Consider the following 22,783-nt stretch of genomic DNA (forward strand, 5'->3'; position numbering starts at 1 on the left):
TGTTAAAATACAAGTTGGAAATGCACCAAATTTAATCACTTTTTAGTACCAGAAATTATCTATTTCTACATCAGATAGAGGGGGAGGGGGGGCTATCATTACAACATTTCTTTTTTTTAACCAAGTTATTTGCTCGCTCTAACATGGCTTGAATTAAAAAGGCAATAAATGCTATTGCGTAGATAAAGTTTTAAAAAGGAATGCAAGCTATATATGTGAAATTTAATACGAAGTGTTAAAAAAGTATTTAAAGGAAATCCATACTACGTCGGTATGTCCACCGATCAGTGATGCCATGTCAGTCAGTCCCTGTCTTCGTGTGCAAGGACTGCTTGGAGGCCAGCAGGATTTGCCCTGCGCCACTATGCAATTCCTCCTGCCTAAACGTGGAAAGTATATTTTTATCACTGATATCACTTCATTTTTGCAGCTGTCTGCTCACATCAGGTTAGTAATATAAACTCTGTCAAAGACCAATCTCTCCCTTCCACCGACTACAAGATCCACAATTATTATTTAAAGTTAACCTCCTAAGAAAGTGTTAGTTATTTAAACTGTGCAACCCCCAAAAGAATTGTTAGCTATTGATATCTGAGGACCTCCTACAGTCTTTCTGTGGTCAAATAAGGCTCCTTTTATTTTCAATTGGAGTGTTTTTTGGGAGAACAAGCTCTGAGATTTCATGCAAGCAAAATAAATCCAGTGAAAGTGAAACATTAATTAAAATGTATAAAAAAATAAAAAGGAAAATGTTGAAGAAGAGTGTGGTGCTCAAATAGAGCACTATTTTTTTTCAGGTCGCTTGGCTTTCTGATGTCATTTCTGGCAGATTCGTTAGCCTGGCTCCATCATGTTCTGTTCTGAACCATAACGTGATCGGAGATGATCAAAGTGAGAATGGTAAAGGCTCAGGACATTTAAAAAATGTTCTATTCTGGAAATTGTTCTAAAATTATAAACAGATTACATTAAAAATCTGTGTTGCTGAACATGGTTGTTCATCATCCTTTTTTAGAAGGAGCTTTTGAGAAGTTTGGGTAAACAGCCTTGAAGTCTTTATGATGGCAGGCTGCAAATTTCTCTAGAACTTTAGGCAACCCAAGCCTCTCTGAAATGTAATATAACCCATTTCTGCTGTTAGGCGTGTTGTTTTAATCTTTATACTTGAAAGTGGTAAGCATATGGGTCAGATCACCCACTCCTGCTAATGGACACAATTCCGTGGACTTCGGTGTCCAATTATGCCAGCTAAAGATCTGACCATTGCTGGGTTTTATTTCCTTATTTTTTCTTGTCTTCCTGATCTTTGACCCTTTATCAAAGGAATGCCGTCTATAATATGATAATAATATGAAATTCTGAGCTCACTTTCTAACAATATATATCCCAAAGAATTGTAAAGATGCTCACCTTTATACGAAAAGCAGCTGCTGAGCGGTTTCAGCCTTGTGATTGTCTTTGCTGGGCACAGGGGTGAGGCTCAGGTAGCTCTGCCTGGCGTCGCAGTGGAATATTAAACATTTTTTGCATTTCCATGAAACAATTGCTCTGCGGGATGAGCAAGTAAATAAACTCATTGGTGAGTCAACAAACTGACAGGAGGCCATTTTTCCTAATTTTAGATGCATTTTAGTGCTCAGGAAAGTGAGAAATTTTTGAGTTTTTAAGGGCTATACACTCTGGTGCTCTCAATCAGTGCTAGGATGTGGCTGAAGCTGGAGTCAGAAATATCTAGGCAGTGTGACACCTTAGGCACATAATGGAGCTATACAAGAGTGTAAGAAGGATTTAGACCTATAAGCAGGGTTTGACTACCTATTTTGATTTATGGGCTGAATATAAGTGTGTATTTCAAGGAACCATTAGAGTTTGTGATTTGAAATATGCAGAAAGCGGGCTTCCCCTCAGCCTTGTGTAGGAAAGGGCGATGCAGGCGCCTCACGCAGGCACATGTATTTCTTTATAGTAGAGAAAATGGCAGGGAATAGTCTGTAGCAAGAAAACCCTTTGCTTCAGACTTTCTGCATCAAATAGGTGATGGAGTGGTCAGGAATGGCATGATCCATCACTCACTGTGGCCCTGGCTGAGAAAGTAGGAAAGGAAAAAGAGATAGGAAATATCTGTGTTGTTCTTCAATGTAAAGCATGTATTTCAGGTAAATTAGTGCTGCTGTTGTTGATAGGGCCACACAAATGCTTGAGAAGGGCTGGGAATTGTAGGTGCAAATAAAGAAAAGCATAGCAGGAACGGGTAGCTGCTGGGACACTTGGCCAGAGCGCGCCTAGAAACTCTGCTGTACGAGATGTTGTGAGAGGCATACGGAGGCAATCACTTGAAAAGTATAGTGAGAGATTTTGGCATCTCCCCACCTCCCCTGTGCCCCATCCTTCCACCCCTGCTGCAGACATGTAGCTCCTCTTCTTGGGTGGCAACGGCGGTTGCAGCTGGTGACCCTCATTCGGTGCCCTCTGTCTCTGCCTTTGCTAGAGCTCTTATCATTTGGACAAATGCTGCTCTTGTTTACAGTAATGTAAATTTGGAGCAACCCCTCTGCCATTTCTCCAGCGCAAATATTGCACTCTGTGTAATTCCCGTCTACTCCTGCACACAGATGGAGCCTGGGAGGCGAGGGAGGAAGGCTGCTCCTTCCGAATATCCATGCATCCATCTTTCTGGCTGCAAGCCCCAGGTGACTGTGCCGGCCATACATTCGATCTATGTAGGTATGGGAGCTGCTGCTGGTCTTTTTTTTTTTCGCCTCTCACCTAACAGCACTTCCCTTCCCAGCTCTGCACCCAGCTGTAAAGCAGCAACCATGGAGGCAGCCTGCAGTTTCTTCACTGCACCTCCTTACTGTGGCTCCAGCCCCGAGAAAAGGCTGCCCTGGCCATGACAAACTGCGTGCTGGCTCCGTGATTTGTGTAAGCTCAAATTTTCCACTAATTCACTTATATACACTGGATGGAAAACACAGCCTCGGGGCTGCTATAAACCATGCCGGTGCTGCAGCAGCAAAGGGCCGTCCTGCCAGCTGGGGAGTCGCTGGAGCATGCCGAGCGCCGGGGCCGGGGGAAGGACTGACATCCAGTTTATGCACTTGTCGGAGGAGCTGCGGCGCGGCAGCAGATCCGGCCCCTCCGTGCAGCCTTTTACCGTGGCACAGCCCTCTCAGCTCGGGTCCTGGCACCGCAGCTGGTGCGGGAACCTGCTGGTTGGATCATGGGCAGGAGTGAACGCCGTCTCCTGGCCACCACTGGCTCTGGGTGAACCTTGGCTGCCCAAAACCAGCCGCCCTTTTGGGCTGCCCATTGGAAGAAGTCATGGCTTGCTCTCCTTTGCTCTCTTACAGCCTCGATCCACCCTAGCGCTTTGTTTTGTGCTGTGGTGTGGTTCTGCAGCTTTAATTTTCTGTATAACCCACCGATAGATAATTTAAGACCGCTTTCTTTTAAGAACAGCGGGAGTTGGCTGACTCCCCAAACGATTGCTTGTCTTGTTACAGATAGCTGTTGACCTGTTCCTTTAATGTTAGAAGTCTGTATCTAACTGCTTTCTTAAGCCAACCTACTTCCTTCTTTTTTAATGAAATTGTCCCTTTAGCCTTTTTGCTGGGCTGGCTTTTCAACAAGAACATTAGAAACAGTCTGCTCAGTTCTTTCCTCTGCTAACACCTTGCCTAGAGCGAACTTGCAGCTTCACTCTGTCAGCTGTAAGATATAGATATACTGTTGTCTTAATTACTCATATTTCTCCTGCTGCTCATAATTCTGCTTGTTCCACCAAAGAGCTCTTCAGAGAGCTTTACCGCTTCCCTTTCCCTTTCTTTGGGGGTTTAAAGGTTGTCAGATATATAAACGATCCTTGTTGCAGAGCTTTGGTGGTGGCGGTGTCCTTTGTGGAGAAGATTTAGGGGGATGGGAGAACTAAATATGAATGCTTTTCGACTACATCTCTGTGGAAGGAGTGAATACATAGTACTACCTTGGATAACAGAGCATCAGGGAGTGTGTTTGGCAAATCCCATCTCTAACGAACAGCTAGGCAGCTGTTTTTTCTGCATCTTGAAGTGTAGATGCTGATTGTCAGGAGTAAGGTTTTCTTTCTCTCTCTCTCTCTGTCTCCGCCACTGACTATCCATGGCTCTATCTGTCTGATTGCTATTTCTCTAAAAATACTCTTGAAACTGCACGCTTAAAAAATACCGCTGTGCCATAGGTAACCCATAGTCCTTTCTGGTTTCAGCTCTCTTTTATGATTGTATGCCACTGATTCTGTTATCTATATTAATTAATCTGTCTGCTACTGCAAATATGGCATGTCAAGTAACCTAGAGCAGATGAACAACATGATGTCCGTGGTTTTTTTGCAAAGATTTGAACAAGTTTTATCATAGAAGTGAGGTCTCTGCTGGGTTACAGCTTTGGCCAGAGTCCTTCACTCCTAGGTATTTAAAGTCCACTCTCAATTTTAACAGACCTCAGCTTTATACAGTAAGATAGTTCGGTGTCAGAATATATCTTAGTATTCAGCTGGTTGGTTTAGTTCAGCTGGCTGACAGGTTCAGAAAGCAGTACTGTGAGTTTATGTTAATTGCATAAATTAAGAGCCTGTCAAACTGCTGTGGTTGAGCCCGTTTCCATCATGAAGCTTGTTGGGCTGGAGGTGGGACTGGAGGTGGGACCGGGCAGGGTGTGCTTTCCACAAGTGGGGTTTAAGCACCTCCACTCCAAGTTTTGTTGTTACTTTTTAATAATTATCTGTTTAAAATGCTGTGTAAGTATATAAGAAGAAACATTTTAGCATCAGAGCAGTGAGAGATGGCAACACCAAAGATAACACGCAACTCTTCAAGGTTTAAACTGACCTAACGGCAGTAAATAGGCAAATAAACAACAGGCTGCAGTAAGTCATGGCCAAACTCTTCCAATAGCACAGATGTGACTAAAAAGTCTGTTTGAGAAAGCAAATGGAAATAGATGGGAGAACTCAGTGAGGGGAATTAGAAATAGTAATTCTGTTCTGCGTGGAGGAATAACAAGGAGAAAATAGCTCTTCAAGTTTGAGCTCTGCTCTTGGAGAGCTGAAAGGGATCAGAGTAGCTGTCTCAGACAAGGCAAGTTTCAGGCAAGGTCACATGAGTTAGGACACATGGGAAATCCATGCAAGTGGCAGCTCATTTCAGGCCATCGTGTGTAGGAATCTCATAGTCAAGGAATATCATCTGAATAACATACAGTGCAACTCCAGCCCCGAGACTGGACAAGAGAAGTGGTGAAGCTGGCCCTGTCAAAAACTCGGGTTCCCTGATGTTTGACACAGAAACTGGTTTGATGTAGAGCGAATGGACACGCGGTCTGTGATGCTCGACATGGGCGTCTGCATGGCTGCCATCTGCAGGGTGAGATCTGCCTGGGGGTGGGCTGCCCAAACATCCCATTTGCCTTTGCAGAAGAAGGCACTATGATTCCACAAGGATGGACTCTGGGAAGCTGGCAAGGCCCTGGGGCCATTAGTTCAGCCTGATGCTACCGCGAGGGCTGATGGCGTAGCTGGAGGCTGCAGGGTGCAGGTGGCGAGCAGGTATTGCGCTCTATTTGTTCAAGGTTTCCTCTTGGAGTCCCAGCACTGTCTCCTGCGAGCAGCTCTGAGGCAAAGTGGTTGGTTAAGTAGGTGGCCATGCAGCTGCTTTGGCACCTAGTCCATTCTGGCAGCTGCTCCACACCGAGCAATTTCCTGCCCAGGGCATCTTCTGCAGTGATGTTGGGCAAACGACTTGACCTTGTGCCTCAGCTCTCCAAACATAAGGATGTTTCCCTGTTAACTCCTCTCTACAAACCCAAGGGCTGTTAAAAGTAGGTCTCGTGACTGTGTGGTACTTGGATGCCATGGTAATGTAATTAGCTGCACAGCAATCTTACTAAAAATGTCCTTCGTGGAGGAGAGGACGGGGTGGGGGACTGGTTTAGAGGATGGATGTTAAAGGGGAGGAAGTTTCCAGACCTGTGGCTTCACCACAACTTGGCTGCGTAACACAGGTCCTTCAGTGCAGATGTGAATCCAGAGGTTCAGAGCACGCTGTTTGTTTACTACATGTGTCCCTGCGAGACATAATGCAGCACAAACTGTTGGAAGCGTTAATAGATTATGTAACAGCTTCCCACCCCCAGCAAGCCTTTTGAAAATTTTATGTGGTATCTTGGGCTAAAAAATCTTTTTGAGCTGATGTATAACTTGCAGTAAACTTGAGGAAAGTATTCCTGTTACCATCACTTTCCCTTTTTCCTCCCTCTTTCTCTTCCACGTTATATATGGATCCAGGAACCTCTGGGTTACTTAATCCAAAGGCAAGAGGCACAGGGTTCTGTGTGGAAATCTGAACGCCTCGGTGCAGGAAAGCTGTGCTGCTGATTAGTTTATCTCTGTTACTTTGCCAAACCCCCAGACTTTGGCAGCCTGGGTCTCTTTTTGCCTTTTTCTCTCCATTAGGTCTTTTTCCTCCCTACCCTCAGGATGACCTCTGCGGCGATGGTTGCCAAATGTTACCGGTATTAAATATGAGGATGTGTATCAGCATCCACAAGGCACACGCTCCCGAGCTGTTAAAGCCCTTTTCTACTGGAGCAGCAGCCTGTGAACTGTCTGAAGCTTTTGGAGTTAACAGTTTAGCTCTGGTTAGCTGGAGGTCATTGTAGAATTGTGTCACCAAATTCTTTTCTCAGCTGTATCCTCGCTACTCCGACCAGGAAGAAATTTTTTTTCCGGTCATTTATGGTTAACCCTACTGTACTTTTATGTAAGAATTTGTTGGTTAAATGGAGACTAACCACAGTAGTAAAAAAGTAAGGTTTCACAGCAATATTCAGAGCATATTTAAAAAATTAGGCAAGATAATGCAGTGATATAATGAAAGGCAAACTTGGATTGGGTGGGATTTTGGTGCATTTCTTTATTCAGAAGTTGTTCTCCTTGATTTGGATTTTCTTGCGTGCTAGGACAAGGCACAGCCAGCCATATTTTCCATCCTGATGAATGAAACAGAGCTCGAGGAGTTTAGCTGAGATTGGCTTCCCCTGCAAGAAAAATTGCTCTTTGTTGCCTGAATCATAATTTTAAGGCATGAAAACTATTCATCAGGAAAGCAGCATTTTAACTCCTTACATCTCGCAGACTGATCTTTGCAGAGTAAAAAAAAAATCCTCATCTGCTGAAGTTGATCAGAGTTGTAATAAGTCTATAAGGTCACCTTGATTACTGTACATCAACGTGGTCCCGACAGTATGTTCTTGATAAGACAGCCCATTGCTGTGATTTAATCCAAATCTGTTTAATCATATATAATCCACATAATTCAAATATACTCACTAAGGATCCAGTTTTATAGCTGTACTGAGGGGGAGGGAAACCTTGTGTTGTCACAAGTCATGCTGACATCAGTGGGGTTTCTTATTGATGTAGGACTTAATGCTGGCACATGCAATTACAGCAAAATTTGGGGTTTAGCGTATTTGCAATTTGATGTATTCTTAGGAGGCATTCGCTTTGAGGTAAGTGAGTAAATGAACTCTGGGCCATGTCCAACAAAGTCTCTGACTGAGAGTTGTGCCCAGTGGTCATTTCAGGGGAAAAAAAAAAAACAATAATCTGAAATTATTGTTGTGCAATTAAAAATATCACAAATGTTTCATTTATATTTTTGGCTTAGAAATTTCACTTTATACAAACTATGTAAAACTATATACGCCTGTGCTTCTCTCAAGGCATTCTTTAATGTTTCAGAAATGTTTCAACAACAACAAAAAATATATTTTTCAGCATAAGTAATACACAGATATTATTGCAGTGTTACTGGTTACAATTTTCGTGTTCGAGATAGCAGTATCAGATCACACTCCATTTGCGTAGCCATTCGTTAATGTGATGCACATGCAGCTCTGTGGCCTGATGCCTGAGAGCCCTGAATCTAAAAAACCTGCTCAAACCCATGGGTAACTGCAAACATCTGAGTAATCCTGTTGAAGTCAGTCCATGCATCCGTTAACTCTGCAAACTAATCCTTAAAAAAATTATGAAAAGGGCAAAAAGAAAACAGCATGCTTTCCAAGCCAATGAAACTCCATACGTGCTTGAAGTTAAATACTGGAATAAACAAATAGTGCATGATCTGAAAGACTGAATCCGTACTCGTAACCACAGTTTATCCGTTATCCAGTGAAAGCAGAATATAAGGTGAATTTTTTTCAGCTTGCGTACTGTATCACTTCTGATGCATTTCTGACTTGATTTTTTTTTCTTTGTGGCCATTTTGCAGTTTTCTATGGATTTGTTTTGATTGTAAATAGGCATACACATTAGCTAAAGCCAGATAAGTTCTTCTGGCCGGCTTTGCCAGTAAATCAGTGAGCTATGTAATTGGGTTTGTATAAAATTATGCATTGTGAACTTGGGAATAAGTAAAACAGAAACAAAAAGTTCATTTTTTAAAAATAGTATTATTTTTGTGCAAAACTTTTTTTATTGACCCCATTCTTCTACTCCCTAGCATGATAATTTTGATCATTCTTTCAATGTTGAACAAAAAGCAAACTACAGAATAAACCCAAGTAAAACTGGTAATAATTTCTGGTTTGGCTTGTAGGTGGAGCTGAATACAATGCCCGCATTTGTGGTTAACTGCAAGCAAAACATTATGAAGATGATGGTATTCAGACACATACCCAAACAATTGGATTCAGACAAATTGGATGCAAGACTTTGACCAGCATGAGAAGAACAGGTGAGAACCCTTGAGAGTGAAGCTGCAATAATAAGTATTCTGGTGGTCAGGAAAAATGTTTCTCCAGTAACACAATAGATCTTCTATTAGAAACTCAAAATACTAATTACAATCTGCCTAAAGACTTGTTATAAATGAAGTGGAGATAGAAACATGTTTATATTATGGGGAGGCTTATTTGCAGATAAGCAGGAAACCAGTCACACATCTTCACAAACATAATTTTAGCTGTTTTAATTAGCAGGTTTGCTTTGATTTAATTTAATTCAGTGATTCCTTCTATCTTTACTGACACATGTGCAAATAAAATGTGCTGACCTGACTTTTGACATCCAGTTTCCTTTTTCATTTCTGTTTTTGTTGTTGTTGATTTCGGCAGTGTTTACGGTGAAATGATGGGGTCAACACTTCCTAACAGCATGGCCAACAGATGTAGCGTGGGGATGACAACCGTACATTTGAGTGGTCTTTTGTTACCCCAGCACTGACTGATTGCTGAGGTGCTGGAAGCCAGGGTGTCAAAGGCCATCAGAAGTCCTAATAGCCTCTCGATCCCAATTCTATTAAGGGCTGGAATGACAAAAAATATGCCTTTTTGTGTAGTTGCGTGTAAAAGTGCAGCAAGCTTTTTTGCTAGAGAATGAGACCCCAGAAAGGTGCCCCATGTGTGCCTTTAGCAACTTATTGTAGTGTGTGCATCAACTTTGGGTGGAAAGGCAAGGTTTAAAAGCTGTCAGAATTCATATATTTAATGTTTGGAGATTCGGTGGTTTTATTTAACAGTGAAAGTACTTACTGACAGAATAAAAACACATAGTCCAGAATAAAAATACCAAATTAATGCACTGACAAAAAAAACCCCCTGTGTTGACTTTGCTGAGCTTTTTGTTGGTTCAAGTGCTTGGAAGCTATTTTTTTCTTCTTTATATCAGAAAATCAATTGCTAATACACCAGGTGTTGTTCTCCCTGCTCTCTCCACCCCTCCCTTTTGCAGTCTCTCACAGCTGTATGATAGGTAATTAAAACAATCACTGAAATGTTTCAAAGCTGTTGTAGCCTTTAGTTGACTTTTAAAATTCGTATTTGAAGAAGAATGGTAAAATTAATTTGTATCTGGCTCGAAAAAGTGCTCTTTACTTGAGCAATGGACTTTACGACATCGCCAACAAAAAGAATGAAATTAATATTATACTTGCCTTTATCTAGGGTTATTCTGTTAACTGTTTTATACTGGAAATTAATTTCAATATCGTACAGATGTCTACAAGTCATGAATGCAGCAGTTCTGGCATGCAGTCAGATAGCTCTCCTACTTCATAATCGTGGTAAAAATAATAATTCAAAAGGAGTAAACTTGCCCGGACAATTAAATGATTCTGCCCCTAGATAATGGAATGATGAAGTTTATATTATTGGGCGGTAAAATATGTAAGATTGAAAAGTGTTATTAAAGAAGTATTATGTGATTATTTTGAAAAGAAAAGTAATTTTACAGGTTCCCCTTTCTACTGAGAACAAATCCTTTAGAGATATGAAAAACAGAGACTTCTGGATAGGCATATTTTGAGGTTGAAACGCTCTTCTGTTTTTCTTCCCTGTCTCCATTTTTTGTGTTTCAGTTCCCCGCTTCAGTAGTTGGCTTTAGAAAACTTCTAATTCATTCATTATAGAACGCCTGGTCTATGGGACAGGATTTTATTCTTAAAATAAACTTCCTTGTAATATATTCTTTCTGATCATCAAAAAAGCACTTCATCTTTACAACTGAATGTGTTACGTCAGTGTAAAGCGGATCCTTTTCTCCCTTTTTGCCCTCCTCCCCTCCTTCGCTGGTTTGTCCCTCGTTGGAGGTTGGTACTTCCCTGGCGTGGGCAGGAGTGGTGGCAGCTGCCACACGCAGAAAAGGCAAGTTCAGGAATTTTCAGTATGATCGGAATTGGTTTGGGCTTCGAAATTACTAATTAAGAAACCAACCATGTAGGATGAAAGGTTTTGCGTATCCCTCATTGGTTTGTGGGGAATCCTTGACTGGTGTGCGTGTCAATGTGCATATAGAGCAAGTACATGTGTATATTTCAAAATCTGACAGATACCAGGGAACAGAGCGCAAACCAAAAATACCAGTACTGACAAATTAAAATAATGACTCTTCCCCATTAATTTTAAAATAAATACCTGTTGCTATTTGTGCAAGTGTTTCCCGCTGATTAAAGGCAGCACAATCTCTTCCTCTTTCTTTGCTCCTTTGTGAATGCTTCTAACCACACACGGGTATTGCAAACAAATCTACAAATGTGGATAAAAATAAGACTTAAATACTCATCTGCATCTTTGCATCAACACAACTCAATTTGACAGTATATTTTTGCCAGGTGGAACAAAGAGCAATAAATTAGTTTTGAACATTTATGATCTTGCATTATAAAGACTGCAACAGACTGTGTTCAAAATCAATTGTCAGAGTGATGGGGGATTAATAACTCTGGTACTGTAACCTTTTACGTATCTGCCGACTGGGTAAGGGCACATTTCAAGATCTGCTGCCATATTTCATTATTGCAACTTATATTTGAAAGACCTTTTTGATGCTTAAAAAAAGAAACAGATTAGTTTTTACTAGAGCTGGATGAATAACTCATAATTAATAATTCATTCAGAGAATTTTGCCTTTTATTCTGTGGGAAGAATAAAAAAAATGGTTGTCAAAATTTTTCATGAGCTCTATTGACTAGTTGTTCTTTTTTTTTTTTTAATCAAAATTAGAAATCAGAATTCAGGGTGTGTTACTTATTTGTGATTGATAAGTCATGTGGTATAGGTTTAATTCCCCAGTTAATTGAGGACAACTACTAGAATAAATTTTATGATTAAATGTTTGAGGAGAGTATGTTTAAAAATCCCTTTCTACATGCATGCAAGCTAAAAATCAGTTTTTGAAAGTGCTGTTGAAAGTAAAAATCCAAGTGCGTGAAAACTGTTGGAAAGAAAATGCAAATGAGGCAGGAACATGTTGAAACCAAGTATGCTACAAGACACAAAAGAGTTTCTGTAGACTTCTACAGTATTTTCCAGCTATAGTTTTCCCTCTTTTATTTCCGCACCCATTTTGAGAGAAGACCACTAAATATTGGGAATAAATACGGGAGCAAGGTAAATGAGAGCTTTATTGAATTTCCCTGGCTCCCCAGCTACTCTATTGTATTTTACCATACTGAAAGGTTTTGTAATAGTAAAACCACATGAAAAGTTGTCATTTTCTGGTTTTCGTTGCCTCTCAGCTGGCAAGGTTACATCCCGCCAACGCGAGATCTACTGGGCTAAGAGGCATCTATGGCTGCTGCTTCATTTTTTTCACGTGTGCACTTTATTTTGGTTTCTTCCTAAATAGAGGTAAAACAGTTAAATATTTCCCAACAAAATACACATATGCAATCTCAAGGGCCGTGCATACCATCGAACTGTCATTTCCTTTGATTAACCTTCACCTGACCTCCCTCCCTAAGGCAGTTTCAGATCCTTTTGTTCCTCCATTTAAGTATTGCACTCTATCAGGTGAGTACATCTGTCATTCAAGAGCTGGCCATTTTACTAGGGAACTCGGTGGAGATGTTGTAATGGAAAACTCTGTGCAGAATCTGTCACAGATTAAACAACCCAATTGAACGTGCAGAGCTGGCACCACTCGCTGGATGTGTCCTTTAGAAATGAAAAGGAAGAGGAGCTTGCATAGACGCAATTGAAGGTAGCTGAATTTTAAGAGTGTATATTAATTGTTTTGTGAATACTATTAAATATTGAAGATCAAAAAAGGATCATGACTGAGATCAACGGGACTTTTCTGTTGCAGCTTCTTCATGTTGTCAGGAAGTGCCAGTTTGGGGAGAATAAAATTGCTAACAGGAGAGGATCGGAGTTATTGAATCACCGACCTCTTTTACAATGGTAGAGTTTGGAAATTGCCACAGTAGTTGATTTTAGCATCTAGAAACCCAACAGGCTTGTGTTTATTCTCAATTTTTTTTTTAATCTACAGATAGCAAGAAAATGAAAATTAAAAAGGCCAGAAGAAATAAAACATTTCAAAATGATTCATGCCTATCAATTTCAGTCGATCCAAACTGAACTTTTTTGGATGACAGTTTGCAAGAAATATTGATGCTTTATGTCACAGCTTGGGACAATTTTTTAACTCTTTTTTTTTTTTTTTTTTTTTTTAAATCCTGAAAATTCATCTAGGGTGAATAATAAGAAACTGAGATAGTATGAATCCAATCAGATCACACATTTGACTGACAGCAATGAAAAGCAAAGCCTACATTGAATCCATAGCTTCTGCTTCTGTAATAGAATATTTTTTTGTATGACAATAAGGGCCATGTGTGATGAAGTATCTCTTCACCCCAAAGTAAGCTCGTACAGTGGCTCATGGTGGTTCCTAAGAGCTAAAACTATGCATCTTGATTATAGGCTTAATTTGACTGTTGAATCGCATATCTTTTCCTGGTAGATTAAAAATGTGCTACCAGAAGGATCCGCATCATATCAATTCTTATGGACGAAGATTAACTCATCCCTTAAGTCAGTCTCTGATGGACTAAATAGGTCAGATTTCCTTAACATTTCATCATCAGGCATATTTTACATATCTTATATGATTTTTGTAGATACTTTTTGCCCTTTCCCAACTTTTCCTTATTTCATTATACAGTTTAAAGTTTAAAGAACAGTCAGAGTATGCAGCACTTCATGACTTCTACTCAACCCCCAAGACTCTAAGACTCCTAGAAAAACAGTAAGTTTTAAAAGAAGAACGAACTGTGCTATAAGATTTCTCTGCAGACGCTGAACGCTGGATCCATTTCTTCTGCAAAGAGTTTATAACCTATTTGTTAAGCTTTTATTCATGCTGGCTTTTTTCCCATTCCGGTGGACAAGTTGCATTTGTAACTGATGTGGAAGCCAACATGGTTTCAGACGCACAGCAGAGGTGTTGGTGAGAACTGCCACGATGATGGCGTTGGTAAATCTGCACCAGCCAGCAGCACTGACATCCTGGTCTGGGTGAACTGGTGTGGTTTGCTCAATTGTCTTTTAGCTAATACCTAGAAAAATACCTAGAAAAAATTGTAAAAATCCCAGTATTGGAGTAAATGTGACCTGTTGCTGTCCCTGTTAAGGTTTTTTTTTTTCGCAAATGATTCTCCACAGCAAACATTTTCTGTCAAATCCTCCCCAAAACCAATCTGCTCCCCATGAATGTTCTGTACTGACGGAGAGGTGCTCACCTGGTGTACTGAAGAATTTAAATGGAAGAACAAAAAGAAACTGAAATTGCCTTAGGGATTGAGGTCAGGTGAAGGTTAATCAAAGGAAATGACAGTAAAATGGCATTCGTGGCTCTTGATATATTTTTAATCATTCCCCTCTCTCTCATAAAAGACACAAAAGATGTACAACTTTTAACTGTTGTATTTAGTTAGGGGTGGTTTTTATTTTTGCCTTGATTATTTTAAAATATCCTTTCTTTTAGATTTCTCTCATAGATTTAGCTCCTGAAAACTTGCATTGCGGTGCCTTAAAAATGTGTGTGGGAAATTGAGAATGTGTGTGTGGGGGGAAGAAGAATGCTAAGAAAAGGGAGTAATTTTCCCCAGAATACCTCTCATTTTATCTTCTTCTAATGTGATAGATTTTGAAGGATTTCTAGAAGTCATGAGTGTAGGGAATAAATACTCAGAAATTATTACACAAGTGTCAGGCTAAACGAAGTCCATGAATGCAGCTACTGGAAACAAGAATAGTTTCTTTCAGACTCTGCTAATCTACAAGTAATTAGTCTGATTTTAAGTATAGATGTTTTGTGTATTTTTTAAAAAAAAATCTTACAATGATCTTCATGATCACAATGAAATTTTGAAGTCATGTCTTAGTTTGCAGGCTGTCAGTTACAATCTGATTTTGTGTATGTGAAAAGGCCCCATTGAGGGACCTTTATTTTCCAAGTTTGGAGTTGTTGCTTTATGCTAGTCACCTTAGATAACTTTGGTGTAACTACAACAGGAACAGGAGCAACTTTATGTAACTTATAACTGCCTGAGGCAACTTTTAAAAAATGTGAGCAATGCATTTTTTTTTAATTTTTTTTTTTTTTTTTCAAGTCTGTTTATATAGCTCCCTTCCCCCCATAATGCAGAGAATCCTAAAGGGTATATATTAAACCCAAGCAGCTCTCAGCTGGGGTAACTTGGCTATAGCAAATGTATTCTGCCTGCTCTTTAGATCATATGCTACGAAGGGTTATGCATCGAGTACCTTCATTGATGCAGCTGGGTGCCGAGGTTAGGTGAGACCTTGCGGTGTTAAGTCTTTGGAGAGGAACGGGTGGCTTAAAGAAAACATATTTCTGCAGACCCATGCTCTATTGTCACCGCTGTGAGTTGCAATAAAACAAAGTTATGTTTTATACATATACTTTCTCCACACCTCAGGGAAAAAGAAAGAAAATAATCTGGAAGTCATTTCTTTGTCTGTCGTTGTGCTCTTTATGGCCGTGATTGCTACTGGTAATGTGGCACTTTCCTGCCAGATCCCACATAGCAAATACTGTCACATGGATGCCAGATGGGCTGTTCGCCAGGGAGCCCGAGGAGCAGGGAAAGCCCTGCTCCGCCCCGCAAGTGCCGCCGAGCAAAAGCCTGCCAGGCAGTTATTGAGAAATAGGGAATTGGTCAAATATGGAAAAAATGTATGTATGTGAAGTCACTGGGTGAAGGGTGAGTTGAGTTTGCCTCTCAAAACCCGAGACTCTTCCACTCTGCAGGGAAGGGGAGAGAAACACGGCTGGGAAGGCTGAGCTCCAGTAATCGGAATGTAGAACCGCACAGCAACAAGTGACTGACTCTGGACATGGATAGACGAGTAACTGGAGTATTTTCATATTTACAGGATTTGACTCTGTGATTTTATGATGCTGTAATGATGTCAATGTTATGTTTATGGGGGGAATTTTTCAAAGGTACTCAGCATCAGCCCGAGCAGCTGCCTATCTCACCCATAACTTCCCTGGCTTGTAAAACTTCTGTATTAGTAGTGGAAATAGAAATAATTTTTGGTGTGTTGTTGGCAAAAGAGGAATAGCTGTTTAAGGAAAAGAAGAGTAAAATATGAGAGAGATCATTTTAAATGAAAACTGAGTATCTGAGTGCAAGACAGCATTAACTGCTGACAACTGGAAAATTATTGGGCTGAGAGAATATGATATTTATTTTTTCATAAAAAACAATATGACCTCAGAATTTTTCTGAAGTAAATACTAAAGAATCATAGCCAAATCGTATATCTATTTTAAAGCATCCGATAAAAAATATTTAAATTATTATATACTATTATACACCTGCATACCCAAATTATTCAAATACAGGAAGTATTAGGTTGGTTTGAGCATTTTTCTTCCAACCATTCAAACGTAATTAGCAACTTTCTTTCAAGGTTTATTTTTAAAAGCGGCTGAATTTCTTTAGTCTTTCATTTTTCAAAAAAAGCAGAATGGACTGGCAAAAGTACCCAGTCGAAAGTACAGTGGAAGAAACTGAGGCTGAAATGAAATCCCCCAAATGTGGTGTCTGAACATATTTCATTGCTGTGCATTTTTCCTGCCTGGGCTGGCAGTCAAAATGACAGGGGCTGGGAATAGATTCAGTCCAGTATCTGTCTGAGCATCCCAGGGAGCATCCCATGCCTGTGGGGTGGGAAGACCACTGGGATCCTCATTCCTTCTTCCGCCCATGGATCCCATCTGAGATCAGGGTTGCTTGTGAGGACAAGAGCTTTTCATCTGAATTAAGCTGGATTTATGTTTTGGGGGTTGTCCGTGTTGCAAAATGCCCACAGGATAAAATATGAGTGTTTACAGTTTCCCCTGTGGGCAGAAAATGGGGTTTTGCGTTTGGTCTTTGTTGAAGCTGTGGTGAAGGCAATGAAGTAGCTGAAGACCGGAGGGGAAGCTCTGCTCGGTGTCTCACGGTTTTGCAGGCTGGTTTTTGCATCTTGTACCGGCTTAACAGTGCACCTGCCCTGAGAAGGGGGCGTTTGGAGTGAGAAAGCTCATTTGAGAATCAAAGTAATATGATAAAAAATGCTGGAAGAACTGCAATAACCGATGCTTTAGCATTTCCTTTCGGCCTCTGTTTTTGGAGAGAAACCTTCTATGCAAGTATTCTCAGGTGATGTGTTGGTTTCTGCTGGAATAAATTGGTTGCCTGAGTTTGATCCCCTAGTCTTCTGATAAAAATAACTTTTTTTTTTTTGTACCTTATTAGTAGCCTTGTTGAGTCCAAACCCTGACAGATCTTTGCTGCATGTGAGGGATCATCGTAGGTCAGTGATGTACTGAGTACAGAGGCTCCCGTGCCCGTGGTGTAGGTGTCCTGCTGATAAACAGAGGGGTTTGTTTCTGGTGCTCTCAAGTTTCCACCTTAATTTTCTACTTTTCCACCAAGACGCAGTGATGCTTAGGAGGAAATTCTTGCTGTCTAATTTTAGACATCCAATTTAGGTTGCTTCTGGCTGTAGCGAAGCACAAGCTCTGCTTGCTGTGAGTCCAGAAGTGTTTCTTCAGCTGCAGAGGCAGCTTCTTGCGTAAGCCTGACTCTGGGGGCACAGAAGGCTTGGTGAGGAGCGCAGCCCTGCAACGTCTCAACCAAAGCTCTTCCCCTGCCAGGGCTCCCACCGGGCGACTGGGCTCCTAAATCACATCTCCTGTGGGTGCAGGTCCAGTCACTCCAGGGTGGGTCATTTTTTTTGGTAAGGGTTTCTGTGATGAATCCTTCGTGTAATCAACATTCTCAAAAAAGGTTTGGAAAAGAAATGAGCCAAACTCCCTGAAAACACTGCTAAGTAGGCAAAGTTTCGTGCTGTCTTTGGGGTGAACTGCAGGTTTCACCAGATGCGAAGTCAGTTGGGAGTGAGCTGTGTGATAACCTGCCAACTGGGTCATTGCTGTTGGATGGAGGCTTCTGCAGGCGCTTTGCACCATTGGTCCTTGCAATACTAGAAACAGTCAGAAGCAGAAAGTAACCAACTCTTGTCAAATTAGGTGAGGTAGACACACTTCCTGAGGTTATTTGTTGTGTCACATGAAGTTAATTTAATGCTTAATACATACCAAAATGGAGGCCAACCTCTTTTGGGAGATTTTAATCTGAAAATGCACTTAGAACAGTTACTGTCTTTCATTCTGCTGCAGAAGGATGGGCATTATCTGGAAGAGGGCATTAAAGATGGGGATGTTTCTTTATGGGGTTACGTTAGAAATATGAAGCATAGCAAGAGCTGGCTGGAAGGAGATACCTTTGCATTAAGGCATATTGTCTGTACCAGAATCATCAGAAATTCAGGAGAGTCGTGGCTGCCTGGGCAGCCCTGAGAGGCTTTGGACAATTTGCTGTGGCCACCTGTGGTTATTGGTTTAGAAAATGTGTCACTATTTTACCCTGGCATCTGTTCAAAGTACTAATTCTGTGGATCAGTGTCTTTCAGATGAAGAAAGTGAAATCCTTTTTTGCCCCTGGTGTCTGAGTAAATTGATATCAAATACTCTAATGAAAAGACAACTGTTGTCAGCAGAGGCAAGCAACAAGAAAATCTAGGACAGGAGGTAACTTCATGATGGATTCTACATCCTCAGGGACTTTCCGCGCTCTGAGGATTAATTTTCTATTACATCCACGTGTGGGGCTTTTCTTAAATACACTTCCACTAACAACTTAATACTTTTTTTTCAATTACAATATCATAAAACTCTACAACTTTTTGTCATTCTGCCACTTAGAGGCCAACCCTTTCATCACTGTGACCATTGTTGCCACCTTTTACTTTTCCTAAAATGAAGCATCTTTTTGCTGCCCCACTGAAGCCATGCTGTTGAAGAGAAAGGGTACTCTGCAGAGTGCTGTGGATACTGAGGGAAACAATCCCCTTGGGAACTCTACTTCTGCAGTGGTTTGTTAGTGAACCCTCATTTCCATGGTCTCCTTCCATTGGTCTCCTCCAAGTCCACCTTATGGACTTGAGAAGCCTTCACCAGAAGTGCCTCTTCTCATTATTTTAGTTCAGTTGGTTAAGATTATCTTATTATATTTATTTTGTTATCTTTTTTTTTACATTATTTATTTTATTATATTTATCTCATCTATAGTAACTCTACGAATGCATTCACACAAAAAAGGGGGGCATTTTTACCCGCCAGAATGTTCACACACTTGACTATGACAGGAGATAGAGCAAGAGTGCGACAGAGCGTTTGCTGCACCAGCCTTGTACTGAACATAAAAACAAATTGTACAGGGTATGACAGCATATGAGCCAATGTTTTATAAATAAGTTGGATCTGGGTAACAATGGGTTACAGCCTATTGTAGGAAAGCGGTCGGTATCTCAAATAATTTGCAGTAGCTCCAATAATTTGGAGTTCTCCGTCCAGAGCTGTAGTGGGTTGGAGAAGGAAAAATAGATAGCATAAGATGCCTGAAAATTACCTGTACACTAAGGAGAGTGTAAAGTGTTTGTGAGGCTGTCTTCACCTTCTGGAAGATGGATGTGTTGCCAGTCACAAGATATCACTTCTGGTAGAACAAGGCTTTAGAGGGCTTCTCCGCCTGGGGACTGACTGAACTGTTTTGATTTTGTTGGCACCAATGAGGAAGAGGTGCATTGATTTTACAAGACAGCTCAGCATTCTTTTACTTGGGAAATACCAGTTGCTGACAAAATAGTAACTTTCTTTTTTTTTTTTAAATTATTTTATCCCAAACTGTGTTTTGAAATCCAGAGCAAGGTGAATTGAGACGTTGTAGCCAAGGTCCGTAGAAGGGGCTGGGCAGGTATGAGGGTGCCCATTGGAGACCTTGCTATTCCTTTGGGTAGAGCAGAGGCTCCTTGTGCAGGCACGGGGCAGAGTGGGGTCGGGAGCTGCCTACCTCAGAGGGGATAACGACAGGTCGACGGCACTATTGGTACCCGCTGGAAAATAAGGCTGCCCAGCTGCTTTCCCACACATTTTCTATCTCCTTTGTGGAGGAAAGTAGGTAAAATCCTTTCTGAGGCAACGTTCGTAAGAAACAGCATCATCATGTGTCAGTGTTCAGAACATAAACTGACCTGAGTTAATCTTTGTTTTCTTCTGCACCTCCATTTTATAAAATAAAATTGGAAGAAAATTATGGTCACAAAACCTGATTTTTGCCTCGGTTTTGGTCTTCAGTACAGAACTACCTGACAATTAATATTTGTGTATACCTTTTGAAATATCTGACCTTTGGGGAGTTGACAGAGCTATAATATTAGCCTTTGTATGCTAGCCTGGCTTTTAAACTCCCTGCCTAGTGGATGTAAGTTCAGTGGATACAGATCTGAAACTTGATTTCCTCAGTATAGCTGCATTAGCATTCAGCTGTGGGTATGTAAGATAATAGTATTAAAAGCAACCTTCCATCCTGTTGTCATGGATGCAGCACAGCCCAATCCTGGTAGCAGTGTACCACCGGTCTTTGTACAATCTCATTTTTATCTACAAATTTTAATTTAATTATACCAGAAATTCTGTAAGCGTATATAATATATGATTTTTATGTTCTGTTTTAAACATTGAAATGTAAGAATTGAGCAGCTCGTGCTCTTTGTCCGGTGCTCGTTTTTTTTGCATTCCAAGTATCTGTCAGTATTAGTTATGAGACTGTGTGAAATAAGTAGCCATGAAAGATGCCTGCTTTTATGACAGAATGAGTGGTTTCATGAATTTTAAAGGAGCACATTTGTATTTTCTGGTCTTGAACTACATGGGCTACTCACAAATATGACAGAAGATAATTGTTTGAGGAATTATGATGCCTTTCAAGATTTTGCAGGATATTACTATTTTCATAATCTTTCATTTATCAGGTTATATGGCTTGATTTATTTATGTATGTAATTTGGAAATTAAAGTACTCCCATTCTGTCAGCATAGGTACATGTTTTCTTCATATAGCTCATACTCCTGTTAGCAAAAATAATGAATGTGCTAATTTTTTTGTCAGTTACTAAAGAAACGTGTCAGAATCGGAGGGTAGTCAGGTATTATTCTGGGCCACGTGAGACAGTATGGAACGGTACGTATTGCTCCGTCAATGCCTTAGGATGGCGGGAGCGCGTATTTCAATATATAGCACTAACTGTGCCACCAGGCAGTGCGTGTACTGCAGTTTGTTAAGATTTAAATGAATGCATTGTTAGCACCGACTTCAACAGGGATTTTGTGTGAGTGAGTAAAGGCTTCAAGCCTTTAATTGACTACGAAAATCTTTTTAGTTGTGATTAGAGGGACAGATACTCAGCTGGTGAGAACTGATGGTGCTCCATTGAATCAATTTTCATACCCTGTCTGAAGTCAATGGAGCAGTGCTCATTTATAACCTGGTACCTGGCCCGTTATTATAAAAAAAAAAAATGTTTCAAGTCTGATATTTGAGTGGTATGGTAACCTTTTATCGGGGACCTGCTTGGCTTGATTTAAAAAATTTCATCAAAATCAGCAGTAAAATCCCTGGGCTAATAAATTCAGTGTCATGAGCTATTTTCATTCAGTTGGGAGTTTGAGTGTAGAAACCTCTGACTCTGTCCTATTTGCTTGAAAGCATGGTGGTCTACCTGCCATACTTTTGTATTTAGCATATGGTTGTTTTTTTAAAGACTAAACCGAAGCGTCTCTATATCTGCGTGAAGCATCTCTATATCTATGCGAAGCATATTTTAAAGACTAAATGAAGCATCTCTATACCCTATTCTGTTTTATTCATGAAGTATTTGTATTTTTTCTCTTGGTAATTTTATCGCACTTTCCATGCTGTGATAACCGCATAGCAGGATTTTATTTTATGATAAAAAATTCGCAATATCTTTATGTATTAAACTTGTTCCTAACATCTGAATTTTGTTGCTGAAGATGCCTTCAAAATTCCATGCACACCCATAATTAAACGACTCTGAAGGTGCAGTCAGGAAAACCAGGCACCAACATTATGGAGTGAAAATTAAAGAGGCAAAACATCAGAGTGTCTACTGTATGTGCCTGCTGTTAGACACTCAAGCATGGAGAACAGGATACACCTCTATGGATGGATAGCTTTCCTTATTAAAAAAACACAGTAGGACGCACAGTAGGGGAACACACTAAAACAAGGCTTTGTAGTAATTTCCTTGAAAGAAATTTCCCAAGATAGCAACTTGAAAAGCTTTTAATCTTACGACTAGCTATATAGTGAGTTTTACTGTAGGTGGTATAAAAAAGACCATTAGATTACAGCCGATCTGGTAGAGTTGGTCCAAAGACTCTTCCCTTCCAGCCTTTCTTCTCAAGCAAAGGATTAGACTTTCCTCACACCAAAATGAGGGTGGAATAGATCAATGTGGCTTCTGGCATATTTAAGAACTTTAAGTACATGTCTCTCATGTTTGAAATAATGTTAGAAAATAGAAAACCCACCTTCATCATCTGAAATACTTGATCAAACGTGCTGCTTTACGACACTGAACCGATTTGTTATATCAAGGTTTCCTCTACATATCTAAATTTGAAACCACTGTCACTCATATTTTTGAGCTGATATTTTATTTTGGGTCTCTGAACAGTGTCCCTTACTCCTTGGGAGGAACATAAAGTGTTTCTCATGAACTGCTGGAGAAGCATCCTACACGACTTTATGCTACAGCAGCTCAGCATGCTGCAATGTACCAGCAGCCTTCTCACTGGACTTTGCCCGATTCGTCCTGTCTGTTCCACCTGACTATTAAACCTCAAAGTAAAAAAAAATAAAAATATTTAGGGAAATTCCTGTGCAAATACGCTGGAAGGCTGTCACGAGTGTTATGGTTACCTGATAACCCTTAAACCGGCGTGCCTGCGGGCTCCGTGCCGCACTCGGTGCCTGTTTATGTGTCAAGGGCCATACTCTGAAATCCTGCAGCTTTTTCT

At 40.5% G+C, this 22,783-nt stretch overlaps 1 long non-coding RNA gene across 1 annotated transcript in view; it reads left to right on the forward strand.

Annotated features, from left to right (window-relative positions):
* The window catches only part of LOC141748718 (uncharacterized), an 88,523-nt gene that overhangs the window by 16,869 nt on the left and 48,871 nt on the right, over nt 1-22,783 (forward strand). The window contains exon 2 of the long non-coding RNA XR_012589081.1: nt 8,637-8,774. This is a non-coding gene — a long non-coding RNA (uncharacterized LOC141748718). The remainder of the gene's footprint in view (nt 1-8,636; nt 8,775-22,783) is intronic.

This window comes from Larus michahellis, chromosome 9 (assembly GCF_964199755.1).
Source record: "Larus michahellis chromosome 9, bLarMic1.1, whole genome shotgun sequence".
In the NCBI taxonomy this organism is placed as follows: domain Eukaryota; kingdom Metazoa; phylum Chordata; class Aves; order Charadriiformes; family Laridae; genus Larus; species Larus michahellis.